The sequence below is a fragment of the Bombus pascuorum genome, chromosome 16, assembly GCF_905332965.1.
Source record: "Bombus pascuorum chromosome 16, iyBomPasc1.1, whole genome shotgun sequence".
Taxonomy (NCBI): Eukaryota; Metazoa; Arthropoda; class Insecta; order Hymenoptera; family Apidae; genus Bombus; species Bombus pascuorum.
The window spans coordinates 7297018-7305149 of NC_083503.1; the positions used below are offsets into that span (position 1 = coordinate 7297018).

At 35.2% G+C, this 8132-nt stretch overlaps 1 long non-coding RNA gene across 1 annotated transcript; it reads right to left on the bottom strand.

The window, feature by feature from the left end:
- Positions 1 to 6507: 6507 nt before the first annotated feature.
- Positions 6508 to 7830, bottom strand: LOC132915140 (uncharacterized). The gene is made up of 3 exons (XR_009659786.1): positions 7670 to 7830; positions 6851 to 6909; positions 6508 to 6682 (listed from the first exon to the last, which is right to left on the bottom strand). It is a non-coding gene; the product is annotated as an uncharacterized LOC132915140 (long non-coding RNA).
- Positions 7831 to 8132: the final 302 nt, after the last annotated feature.

Sequence of the window (8132 nt, forward strand, 5' to 3'; positions counted from 1 at the left end):
CCCGTATCTTCCCTCCTCCTATCGAGGTTTCGGAGGCGTTCCTCCATCAGTTTGGTCAAAGAGATGCCTAGTTACTGTATCTTGTGCTCGTTCGCGACGAGACGCGCTTACTCGCCTTTTGGAAGCCAGCTCCTTTTGGAATCCCTCGTTCGCCGCCTCCAACGTTGCCACGCGTCTTTCCATTATCGCGGAGACGCCGGGAGAGGGATCCGTCCTTCTCGCGAGCTCTAGTCGCACCCGCAACGACGAACATCGCCGGCTCCCCAGCATCTTCACGTACATGGCCTTGAGGTTGCGCGATGTTTCGACAACCTTGGCCACCTCAGAAGCTCGACGGAGTAATTCCGCTCCTATGTTTGCCGTAGTAGATGATCTCATTTCTTCGGCCAGTTCCAAGGGGAACTCGGAAGATCCGCCTGCCTTCCTGTTCTTCGTGCGGGGCGTTTGGACGACGGCGGTCTCTTCTGCCTCCGACGTTTTACCGAACTGTAGGCTCCCCGTGCTCAGTGCGGAGTGGAAGAATCCTTCCATGGGAGGGGCCGCCTTCCTCGTACGTTCGGTGCCAGCGTGTGTGGGCTTAGGAGGTAACTCCGCTTCGCCCCTTCCTCACGTAGCTTCCTCCGCCTCTTCATCCTCATTCATAATTTTATCTTTTTTTTCCATTAAGTCCGAAGACGTTACGGAAGAAAAAAATTACGGAGCAAAGCTCGGTGTGGGCGTGCCTTTTTGAACTAAGAACGCGGATTCGTTGTTCACACTTTTCGGTAGGAAAGTGAGTATAACGATCCGCGATGCCCATTGGTTACAGCCAACGTTTGATAAATAAAAATATGAGAAGAAAGTCTCATGCCGACATGGCTCATGGGTGTCCTTGTTCATGGGAAAAACCTGCTTTTCCGTTAGACAAACATCCGCTTTCTCCGTAATTTGCAAGAGCGTGCCCATTATTTTTAGATTGTTCTCAGCATTGGGCGTGATGGCCCCTCTACTGCCCAAGACCACTGGCAAAACTTGGCCCTTGTCGATGTTAAATTTTTTCTTTAAATATTCTAAGCATGGGAGGTATTTGCTGACCTTCTCTTTCTCCGTTTCGGACAGGTAATCCTTATTCTCGTAGCGGACCGTTACGTCGACCACGAGAATCCTTTCCTCGTTTTTAATTACGAGGTCCGGTTTATACCTTGTGGAATCTGGAAGATTACCTTCCACGTTGAGAGTTGGTTCAACAAACACCTCATTATTTTTTCTTAGACTATCAGCAAGAGTCAACTTTACCTCATCGTGCCTCTTGATTCTCAGGCCTTTGGTGTATTGACACAGCCCTAATATGTGACCGAGGGTCTCGGGCTGGGCACGACATCTTCTACAAGTTACATCGATTCTCTTGTCGGCCCGTGCCAATACCGTTCTTGTACCAAAGGTGTTGGTCCTGAGTCTTAAGGCATCGATGAATCTCGATGGTTTGAGCAGGTTATATTCTCTAAGCCACGCGTTGCCAGACTTGTTTTTAGAGAAGTCAAGTACCCCTTCGGTTTATGGTGGTTCCTTAGGTTTATTGCGGGTCAGTGTAACGGTGTGTGGACCTTGGCAGTCAGACCACGAGGGACGTCGCACGGACCATCTCACGCGACGTAACACTGTGGAAGAAGTTTGCCGAAGTTTCATGGGGCAAGGTGCCACGTACCGAAATGTAGTGGCACAAGTCAAAGTAATGAAGGAGCATTCAAGTGTGAAGCTTGCCCCATGAGCTTCGGGACTCAAAGAGGGCTATTCACCCACGAACGGCATGCACATTCTGCCGTTAGAAATGGAAAGAGAAACGGAATAATGGACCCCCCTAGTATAAGTTATAGTAAAACATGGACGGTAGAAGAGGTTACCCTCCTGAAGGAGCTCGAAGGAGCTCCTGAAGGAGCATGTGAAGCTGACATATATACAGTCGATTAGAAAAATGTCGGGTCACCAGCATAATTTTGTCTTTTAAGCTCTATATTTTGAGTAAGTGTGCAATTATATAGAAAAATGTATTGAAGTACGTTAGAGTATAATATAGAAAATCTATAAATCCCAGAACGATTGATTTTTTTTACATATATTACAAGAAACATCAGAAAAATGCAAAATTTTATATCACAAAAATTGAGGCATTTTGTTACTTTGTTATAAAGTAAAAATAATACCTCCATAATTCTTGAATATTTCGTTAGATACTCTATATTTTTAATTATTTCTCTTAAACGGTTCGGTACGTTAGTTATAAATTACTTTTCTGCGCGCGCGCGTGTGTGTGTACAATTATACTATAAACAAAAGATAAGAGTTAGGTTTCATTATAGGTCATTGTGCTTGCCACCATAAGGCTGTCGGCAACTAATACTGACGCATAGTTGTCACAGACGCACAATTATAGGCAGAATTCACTGTAGTGGTATCGACAACTTTTTGCGAATATCTGGGAAACTATGGCCGAACGGCAATTATATATAGGCAAAAGTTATATAAAAAGTTAATTTCTATAACATATTCAAAAATCATCGAAATCGGTGAAGTGGAAGTCTTTGAAAGTAATTTCCGAGATATTAATAAAAATACCTTCGATAGTGCACATTGAACTTTGCCTATATAAACGTTACTAATATAACCATCTTCAGTATACTAATATAACCATCGTAAAGCAATATTATGCTACGTTGAACATAGTATGTATTTAAATAAACAAAAAAGTCTACCGTTTAAATCGTTATCACGTTAAGCTAAGTTATGTCAAACTTTAAAAATGTACAACCAATGTAAGTTTCTGAACCAATGGATTCCTAAACACAAAATCGTTATATTTCATCTCTATCCATCGAGTACTATCAAAAAACGCAAAAACATTTTTTTAAGAAGGCGATGCTCTTAAACCAATATTACACTGCACGCTACCAAGTACAAATCTGTATAATACGGCGGTAGAATCTAAAACATTCCTTAAGTGACCAAGGTTTCGATAACCGATTTTGCGTAGGATATCCTGTAGATACCGAAACCAATATCGCTATTGTGTTATATTCGTCGTCAAGTATAAATAGTCCAAACATAATCTCTTTCTGTTCCTGTTTCTTCTAAACATGTGGACGTTTCAAAATGGTTTTTAACACTGTTAAGCTTGAATTATACATTTATTTAACGAGCACTTGAGTCTTTAATGCAAAATATGAAGAAAACAATCTTGCAATTCTTGAATAAAGCTCTACAGAAGGAAGAGATACTTTTAAGCTCTTAACCAAGTATAATGGTATAACATTCTACAGGTGTATAACAATATACTACCAGAGGATCAAGCAGAAATCAAAAGTAAAAAATTCCACGACAACAACATTTCTGGTGCTAGAGATTAAAATAACAGGAATAATGGCGAAAGGAAAGATATATACGTACTATTGTTGGACTCGATACAACGACGCAATACTTTATAACCGAGAAAAATACTTATTGGCAAGAAACACAAAGAAGTAATAGGAAATGTGTATTATGTAGACAATGTAGCGAGAAGGTCAGGAAACTTAATACATTTATAAGGTAAAGGCGGCATATCTTAAGGATACTGTATGCAGAATCACCTTGAAAAGGATATAGGTAAGCTAAAAATATTAATAAAAAGTAAAAAAGGAAAAAAATAGAGGAACAGGAATAAAATAAATCAAATACAATGATAAGACGAAGATATATATGTAGGACGTAACAACATTTACAAAAACAGACACATTCCAAGTAATAAGAAAGCAAATCAGATACCAGACAAAAATAGCGATAGACAGTTTGGAAATTAGTCATAGTGACAAAGTGAAGTAACTGGAATACAGCTAGAGAACTTTCCGAGGCAATAGCAATGGCAACTCTTCTATATAATACAGGAGTAAGGACCTATTACTGAGCAGAAGTAAAAACAATACATGCAGGTTTCCTAAAAAGAATATGATATATCAGCAGAATATGTGTTTAGAACAGAAGCAGGAAGAATAGGCTTGAAACATAAAATAAGAAAAGGGCATAGGCTATAACTAAAGAAGGACACAGAATTAGATAGGAAAACACTGAACTTAACAGGATACACACAGGTAATTAACTCAAATACAGCTATGAATCTAGTGATAAAGCAACAATAATAAATTTTAATTAAATAACAATGGAATAAAATAATAATATAACGGAGAAACTCTCTGAAGAAAACAAAGAAAAAGTACTTAGAATAATATAGCTGTAGCGAAGTATATACGAAGTATATACATAAATATATGAAAAACACAGAAACGATAACAAAAGCTAATTGCTTAAATATGAAACTATCATTAATAACTAAAAGGAATGAGAACACTAGTTAATCTGGCATAATAATAATATAAATATTATAGATACAAAATAAAGGTACAGAATAGAGTACAAAACAGGTAAAAATGAGATTTGTAGTACACACTTACGTACGTATGTAAGAAGAATAATTTGAACATCGGCTAACTCATAATAAAAGAATGCCTGCAATATATTGCCTGCAGTATAACCAAATTCTTTAAAAAATAAACGATTAAATGTAAAAAAACAACAACAAACGATAAATCTCCTTTATCAACAAAGAAAAGTAGTTATGGTAACTAACAAATTTTATTCACAGTAATTCAAACAAATTCACCAATTATGAAAACAACTTAAAAAGTTCGCTATGAACGTTTTGTACTAACTAACAAATTTAAATATTTCTAATCCAAGTATGAATAAGCCACAAATAATTTTATATAGCAACACACATAAGTAATATTAAATAAATAGAATTTTTCTTATTGAAATGTGACAGTCTGTGACAAAAGACGAATTGAAAAGGAAAAAATAACTTTAACAAAGAAGAAATGAATTTATAAAAATTTATTCCTAAAAAATTGTGGCCGGTGAGATAAGTGAAATAAAAGTATAAAAAACAGCTAATATTGAATGAAACATGTAATGTATTCTCTCAACGTACATTTGCAAAGCGGTTTATTTTATATTTCATTTCCGAGCTTCTTTGTTCCTACCCAGTCATGGCAGTTCAAAACTATTTTATGAAAATTAAGAATTTCCTACATCAAATCATTTCATTTGCCAGACTTCATATATTTCTAGATTATTCACACAAAATTAGTAGAGCGCGCAAACATTAAAAGGAAATAACCGATCAGATACCAGTAGCCCAAACAAACAGGGACAAAGGTTAAAATAAGATATTAAAAATAGCAGTCATCATTGAAATTTGTATGAGAAGTCCTTGAAAAAGTAAATTCTTCTTTAAATGAAAGGCGGTTATGTTAATGAAAATCAAGAATGTAATGAAAATACAAAAAACATAAAAGACAAAAACTGTATTTGTTATTACGACTTACTTTTACATGTAGAATAATTTCTTTTCCGGTTACTGTACTACCTCATCTATCCTGGAACAAATTTTTAGATTAAAATTATTTATACAAAACTGTATTTTTACAAAATTGTATGTATAAAATACTTACGTTGGCTAAATCTCTTTTTACAGAAACTTTGCAGATCAAGTTTCTAGTCAAACTTAATTCTCCACTTAGTACTCATTACCAAGTAATGCTTGGTAAATTCGAAAATTATAAGCTTCAGTAAATTTTTATACGATGCACACTCTACCTTGACTGGAATACGAAAGACGATCGAACAGCACCGATATCTACGATGACAGTGAAGACAGAGGAGTAGTGCTGCTTGCTGATTGGCTACACTTCAGGACTATACAGGTGGAGTATATACACGATCATTGCGCACAAGTTACCTTGTGGCCTATATTTGTAAGATTTAGATGTGATTCTTTTGTTAATTTTCCATGGTTGTACTTCATTTCGAAGATTAATTAAATAAATGTTTAATAACGATTTTAATACCGGAAATAACGATTATTATACTGCGAATCTTTATATAATTATAGTATAGTAAAGTATGTAAAATACGTGTATGTGTTATGTACAATGTGTTATGTACGAAAGAATTCAAATGAACTCGCTACTGAAACTTTAAAGATATATATATAAAGATAAAGATTTTGCGTGTGTGTGTGATGCACTTGATATTTCAAAATATTCTCATAACTACAGCAAAATACAGATATCAAGATTATGCGTGTAAAATTTGAATTGGATAATATTTTTAACAGTTCGAGAATACTCATTACAGAAACACGCAAAAACAGAGCTATAAACGTTTCTCTATTTCTATCTCTTACCACATTATTTGTATTTCTTACCTCATACTAATATTTAGTTCGGTCACTTTTGCCTCGAATAATATCTCTAGGACGGTTTTTCATACTGTGTTCTAATTTTTGTTGGATATTTATGCCAATATTATTCCATATTTAAGTAATTGCCTGTTTTCATATCGTTTCCTTATTTATTTTACAGTTATTTAATCTTCTACCCATTCCATCCCATATATATCATATTGGGATTATATCTTGTAGATAAATATGACAAGGTGTATTTATAAACAAGTTATTTATTATAAATTATTTAATATGTATACAGGCCAGTCGTATTATAGCGGCGATAGTTAGAGTCAAATTATTAATTTTAGTTTTTTATCGTAGTTAATATTATGTTGGTTATGGCCATCATGAAGGCGAATCAGGATAGTCCTGGCCGAGGTCGCTGGTCTGAACCTATTACAAATAACATCAATATTAATATAGCAAATAAATATCGTAAACATCGATATCATTTGTAAGGGGATGCATTTTGAGCGTAGTGAATTTATGTTGAACAGTTTTTGAATACTAGGTTGAAATTAGATAATAATGTTGTTACTTACGTCATAGATTTACCCGTTAATTTTAAGGAGATGTAACTGTTCAGGTAGCGTTAATTCACTGGATATGTCGCCCTAAAACAGGATGTTTAAATTTTAGATTATATACTGTACTGGTAGGAAGTATTTTAACGCTAGAATTATGAGTTTTGATTAAATATAGCAAAGTGTCAAGTCACTACGAGCAAGGACGTCAGTCGTAAAAAATGACAGTAATTGTATAATAACAAAGGACAAGCCAAATATAGCAGAATGACTCATCGGCCAGCGGATGGGTGTGTCTATCAAAAGCAAAAGAAATTTGGAAGATCTTAGTTTATAGGACTTGTTAACAATCAATGTCACGCGGTCGATACAATGTTCGAGTGGGCTGTGTTAAGACACACAACATAATTTATAAAATAATTCTTATATTTGATTTAAGAAATGATAGCTCGTTTGCGAGTAGTATTTATTAGGCAGTGGCTGAAATTCAGTTGATAATTTGAATTTAATAATTAAATAACTAACGTATGAGTTTTTAGTCTGGCAAGTGTATTATTTTGTTTTGTTTACCTAATGGATGGGTATTTTGCTGCGATGACTCTAAATTTGTAGATGTAAATAATGGGATTGGTTGATATTATTATAGGGAGTGGATGATCACTGCATGCACCTTGAGAGTCGTATAGCACTGGTAGAGTTAATCGAGTGGAGATAGTGGCTAACTATTGATAAACTGCGCAAAATGCACTTGCACTTGCACATAAATTCAATCGAGGTTGTTAGTTAGAATTACGTAGCAGGCAAAGGTATATGTTATACGCATGATGTTAGGATAACGAATGATACTCACGAGCGTGACATGGTTTATACTTGCGCATCCTGCTCGACCACCTTGCGATTTTGGTACTTTATTACATTCGAGTTGCGAATATAATAACGACGCGTACTATGACTGATACTTGGCGCCGTGTTGCGTACGATCTTAGATCTATCATGCGAGATATCGAATCTATTGCGTTGTTAATCGTAATTGTAATTGTACAACAGTAAAAAGACATAGTTAGCTAAATCCTTTGTATAGGTTTTTACTTATTTGCTTATTAAAATTAAAATTAGAATCTATAAAGTTGAAAAGAGGACATCTATTAAGCGCCGTAAAAACCTATCCTGAAGTAGATACACAATTTAGTTCTATATATATTAAATAATCAGCGAAGGATAGAGCTACTAATGTTTGCTAATGGGCTAATGTTACAATTTATTGTTAAGATAAAAACCTGGAATAGAAATGTTTTGTTCCGGTTTACGTAAAA